Source organism: Mandrillus leucophaeus, unplaced genomic scaffold (genome assembly GCF_000951045.1).
Source record: "Mandrillus leucophaeus isolate KB7577 unplaced genomic scaffold, Mleu.le_1.0 Scaffold1218, whole genome shotgun sequence".
In the NCBI taxonomy this organism is placed as follows: Eukaryota; Metazoa; Chordata; class Mammalia; order Primates; family Cercopithecidae; genus Mandrillus; species Mandrillus leucophaeus.
This window is the reverse complement of record NW_012100521.1, coordinates 355,796-361,646: the sequence shown is the minus strand read 5'-3', so window position 1 is coordinate 361,646 and position 5,851 is coordinate 355,796. Positions and strand designations below refer to the sequence as shown.

General features: G+C 48.3%; 1 protein-coding gene across 1 annotated transcript in view; it reads left to right on the top strand.

The window, feature by feature from the left end:
- The first annotated feature begins 5,712 nt into the window (after positions 1-5,712).
- The window catches only part of PRRG3 (proline rich Gla (G-carboxyglutamic acid) 3 (transmembrane)), a 7,075-nt gene continuing 6,936 nt past the window's right edge, over positions 5,713-5,851 (top strand). Inside the window, exon 1 of the mRNA XM_011971383.1 lies at positions 5,713-5,798. The gene's annotated coding sequence lies outside the window, so the exon portion shown is untranslated. The remainder of the gene's footprint in view (positions 5,799-5,851) is intronic.

The window sequence follows — 5,851 nt, the reverse complement described above, 5'->3', positions numbered from 1 at the left end:
AGTGTAAAAGAACTCTTTCAATAGGCATAGCATAAAAAATTTTAAGTGCTATGAAAGCATTATATCATGACTTAATTGAAAGCCTAACTTAATTGACAGGTCATGTAATTGATGTCACCTTAAATTTGGTGGAATCTGATCTATATTGTGCTGACTTACTAATGTAACTGTCTGTCTTCCCCTGCTGTAACATCCATGAAGGTAGATTCTTTAGTCTGCTTGGTTCACCGATGGACTCTTGGCATCTAGAACATACCTGTGCATAGTGGGTGTTCAGTAAATGTTTGTTATACATCTTGAACAAAGAGAATTCCAGACAAAGAAACAGCAAGTGTAAACATCCTGAGGTGGGAACACGCTCGTGGGGTTTCTGGAGTATCATGGTGATTTGAGCAGGGTGATAAAAGAAGCTTGTCATTTGGCCTCTCAGGCCTTTCTTTGACATCTTGTTTACAGTGTCCATTCCCAATGACCAGAGGCTGGTGGCTGGTGGTACCTCTGATGTTTAGTGAATAATCAAGGAAAGAGAGTGGCTCCAGGAACTCAATCCCTTCTGGAAATCAGCACGATTCCCATGCCTTAACCCCAATCATAAGATTCAGGGGTGAGGAATGTATTTGGATTTGAGTTTGGAGCCCTCAAGCATGGTTGATGACAGTTGTGTGGTAATGACATCCTGAGAGGCCTGGCCTAGGAAAGGAACATGCTCTCAGGGATGGAGGTGGTAGCTACAGTGCCCACAGTGTCCAGGACATGGCAGTAGGGAAAATGAGATGCACTGGGGTTGAGACCCATGGGAACTTGTCTACTGAAGCATTTTTTTCCTGGCTTAGAGTGTATGTGTAGGTTGGGATCCAGGGTGTGTGTGGGTGGGAGGATGGCAAAGTTTTTGGTAATTTCAATATCTGCATAGATAATTCTACTCTCTGATCTCCTACTCCCTTGACCTACTCTCCACTGGTGCTCTTGCCCTGTTCTCTACGTCAGCCACTTCCTTCTACAGTCATCCTAAGACCTGGTTGACATCTATAACCACCGTCTCTCCAGAATCTCCATTTCATGCATCCAGCTCTCTAACCACCTGCTCACTCCTTTTAGTATTACGACACTCCTCTGACCCCTACAGGGACCCTCAAACCAAAGATTCTAATGTTGATTTCACTCTCCTTCACCAAACCCTGATTCTGTCCTTACCCCCCTCCTTAACCAGCCTAAAATCCATGGTCAATCGTTATCATTTCTCCCTTGAATCCACATAAAACTACTGTGTCCCTCCATTATATCCCTGTACTCATCTGGCAAAACCCTAACCCTGATGAAATCCAACTCTACCTCCTCTAAATCTCCACAAGAACAATTGAATATGGTTGGAGAAAGTCACGCACATATGTTGAGTAGCTTCACTTTAAAGTAATGACCATCAACCCTCAAGTGGGCCCTCCATGCAGCCCAGAAATCACGCTACAGTTCCAGAGAACATCCTGGCTCCCAGAAGAAGACTATTTCAAGCCTTCTCTCCTCAAACCACTGACATCCCTCACCCCAACTCCCAACTGGTGGATTGGCTTTCTGTGTCACTGGGAAAATAGAAGCCATCAGAAGAGAACTTTTCCAAGCTCTGCCATCGCCTCTCCCACCTACCTACATCTGTGTCTCTCCCTCCTGCATCACCAATTTTTCCCACTTTACTGGCTCATTCGCATACAAACGTTACCGGGATGGAATTTATCTCATATTTTAAAAATGCTTTTATCTTGTCCTCTCATATCCCTACCACCCCCAACCCAAGTTTCTCTGTTCTCCTTTACAACAAAACTCCTTACAATACTTGTCAATCATTGGGTACTCGCTGTTTTCAATTCCTTTTTTCCTACTCTTGTCCCTCCACATTTTCCTGGAAATAGCCCCTGTAAAGACATTCATGACCACAACATTGACAGACATAATGCTGAATTCTTTGTTCTCTTCTTATTTGTCCAGTCCGTAGGATTGGAATAGCTGCTCACTGCCTCTTTCCTGATACACTTACTGCAGTTGCCTCCATGTTTTGCTGCACCCCTCCTGCCTCACCCATCACTCCTTCCTGGCCCCCTTGCTGGCTTTTCCTTGTCTAAATGTAGGACTGCCTGGGGCTTCGTTCTGGGGCTGGTTTTCTTTCTCTACATTCATTATCATGTGCATCTGATCCAGTCTCATGACTTGTAATATGAATGAAATGTTACTCATTCTGTGATTATAACTCCAGCCTTGATATTGTCCCTGAACTTCACACACATCTATATAACCCATTCCATCACTGCTTTTCTTATCTCAGTTAAAGGGCCTCCATCCTTCCTGTTCCCTTGACTGAGAACCATAATTGATTTCTGTCTCTGCCCTAGCCCAACTCCAAACTGGCGTCAAACCCTAATGACTCTTCCATCAAAATCAGTCTAGAATCTGCCTGCTTCTTACCACCTCCACTTCATTGCCTGATGTAAAATAGAAATCAGATCGTGGTAACCATTGACTCAGAATCCTCACTGTCTCTCCACATGACTCTGACTAGTAGCCAAAGTCCTGAGAGTGGTCTACAAGGCCCTGCATGATCTCACGCTACCCCCATCTTAACTACTCTGACCTAGTTGCCTACCACCCTCCTCTGACTTGCTTCACTTCAGCACACCAGCCTCCTGCCTAACCCTAGAACATGCTAAGCTTCTGCTCCCAGGGCTCTTGCACTTGTGAATTTCCTGACCTGGAATAGGATGGCCTCTTACCTCTTTCAAATCTTGGTTCAAATGCCATCTTCTCAGTGGGGCATTCCCTGACTACCTTATTTGAAATCTCTGCTTCACTTTTTCTTCATGGAAACAATCATCATCCAGCATCCTGTATCTTTGACTTTTTTTTTTTTTTTGTCTAATATCCATGAGGTTAGGAGTTTTTATTTAATTTTTTGGCTTCTGTAATCCCAGGTCCTAGAACAGTGGATAGCACATAATATCACTGAGTGAATACTTGATGTGGGAGTTGGTTCAGTCTGTCTTAACAAAGTAGGTACTGTGGACTGGGTGGCTTGAACAACAGGAATGTATTGTCTTCCAGTTCTGGAGGCTGGAAGTCTGAGACCAAGGTGTGGGCAGGGTCAGTTTCTCCTGAACCTTTCTTGGTGGCTTGTGGATGGCCACACTCTCCCTATGTCTCCACATAGTCATCCCTCTGTACATGCCTGTGTCCTAATTTCCTCTTTTTATAAGGACTCTAGTCGCACTGGATTAGGGACCAGCCTAATAAACCTATTTGACCTTAATAACCTCTGTAAAGGCCCATTTCGAAGTATGATCACATTGTGGAGTACTGGGGATTAGGACTTCAACATGAATTTGCAGAGGGACACAACTCAATCCATAACACCTGATCAACTTGTTGATTGGTTTGCAGAGATGGAATGAGTCTCTTACAGGGTAAGGATCAATGTTTAGGCTCAGTCGGGACATAAAAGGATGGGAGCAGCAGAGCTCAGATAAAGTTATCCATTCAATTCTGGAACAGATGAGTGTTGGGGAAAGAGTGAAACTCTGGGAGTAAATGAGGTTGGCAGAGAGTGCTCCTCTTAGCCAAAGGGTGAGGCACAGGGATGGGGCTAGGGAGGGGCAATGTGGAGGAAGGTAATGGAATTGGTGGTGAGGAAAGAGGCAACTGGTCAAGGCTTGCAGAGGGGAGAAGGTAAGGAGTCACAAGTGGTGGGTGATTGAGAATTCTGTTCCCTGGGATAGGATCGGGGATATTGGAGATGCCACTCATAGGCACCATGGCTTACATACTTTGTGGGACCCAGTGAAAGTGAAAACGAAGGCCTCTTGTTCAAAAAGCATTAGAATTTCAAGATGGTGATAGCACAGCCTTGAGCCAAGTGTCCAGAGCCCTCTTAAGCACAGGGCCCTGTCTGACTCCATGGGTCATACACCCACAATTCTGTCTCTGCAAAATGGGATTTGATACAGAAATGGGGGCAGGTAAGAAGGCAATGAAGGCCTTCTCAGCCCCAGCCTCTCCAGTCTCAGCTTTACAAGGCTCTAGAGAGCACCAGCTGTGGATGTGGCTCTGTGTGAGATGCTAGGGACATAGGAAGAGACAAGGTCCCCGGTCCCAAGAGAGGAGGCAAGTGTGCACATAAGTGAGCTACCAAATGAACACAACGCAGCTGGATGCAGGCCACAGCTGATGTGCATTAAGCTCACACTTAAGCGCCAGGCACATTCTATATGATTAGCTCCATTACCCCTTAGCAACGCTTTGAGGCAGGCACTGTTAGCATCATTCCCATATGAAAGGTAAGGAAACCAAGATGCAGAGAGGTCAAATCACTTGCTGGAGATAATAGAGCCTACTAGGTAGTACTGCCAAGAGATGCAGCAGGCAGTACGCTCCAGAGGCACTGCTATTCTGCCTCCTCCCGCTTGCTATCCTCCAAGGCTCCCATGTTCATAGTCTCTTCAGATAGTCCTGAGAGTGGAATGGTGGACTGGGGTGCGGGGAAGATCCTGCAAGACCTCACAGTAGAGATGTCATGCGCACTGTGTGGGAAGAATGAATGCAAGTGCTCTGGCTCCACAGTGGGAGGAAAGGCATTCTGGGCAGTGGGAAGTAGAAGTAGCCATATGTTGCTGGAGCCAGAAGCTAAAGTTGGAGTGCCAGGAGGAGGGCAGAAGCCATAGACCCTTGTGCACATACTGGAAGAGCTGCTTTTTCAACAGTCAGCTGTACAAGGGTCTATGCCGTGTTAAGATCAGGATGGGAACATGCTGGTGGGCTAGGAAACTCAGGAGGTTAGTTCCAGAAGAGCCTGTGGAACTCTGCCCCACAGGCTCCGGGGGCATGGGAGGAAGGCCGTAGAAGAGCTGCCCTGGGTAAGGAAGATTCCTGCAGCCGTGGAATAGCAAGCAAGCTAGGGAAGAACTCTTAACAGGAGGCAGAAATGGAAGGGAAAGCACCATGCGGGGAGAGAAATGTAGGGGTGGGCATCGGGGGAGCTAGGGGAGCTGGGCCCTGGGTGTTGGAGAGGAGACGGCCTGTGGCAGTGAAGACCTTCTCCCACCCCTCTTCCGCCCCCTTGCAGGGCAGGTGGCTAATACCCGCCCTGGGATAGGGGTGGGAGTGGTTCTGGAAACGCCTTCTGAGACTCATTCCCATCAAAAGCAACACTTGGGGTGGAGGGAGGAAGAGGACGCCAACACCAGTGCCTGGTCGGGTTCTAGAGGTGCAGAGAACAAAAAGGAACCCTGAAAACCCAGCATCCCCTTCTCGGAGGAAGGCTTTCCTAGACCCAGAGCCTTAGCCCACTCGGAACCCCCTTGCCCCTCTCTTAGCAGTCGACCTGTCATGTAGTTCTTCCTGGACTAGTGTAATCTCTGCTATGCGTCTTGTCCTGCCATGCTAAACCTCTCACAGTGCGGCCTCCAAAGGAGCCCCCATCTAGCGCTCCTTGCACTAGATGACCCAGAAGATTCCTTTTCCCCTTACTGAGCCTTAGAGTTTTCCAAACCCATTTCCTCCTTCAACTCGCTGCAGCCTCGCGAGGAAGGCAGAATTCTCCCCATTTCTCGGACTTTGCAGGAGAGAAGCCTGTCTTCCCAGGGGCAGGGTGGGGTTAGGTAAGTGAGGAAGCCAAGGTCACCCAGTTATTGGCGGAACGCGGCCTCGACTCGGCCCTTCTTCTGCGGGCCCTGTGGATCCCTGGCAAGGCAGGCCTAGGCTGCAGGCTAGACCCCCTCTCTTTTCGGCGGCCCCAGGAGCCGAGCGGGCCTGAATGGCAGGTGAGCCCAGAGTGGGGACAGGACGGGGGTTGGGCTGCGCAGGGACGCCTGGC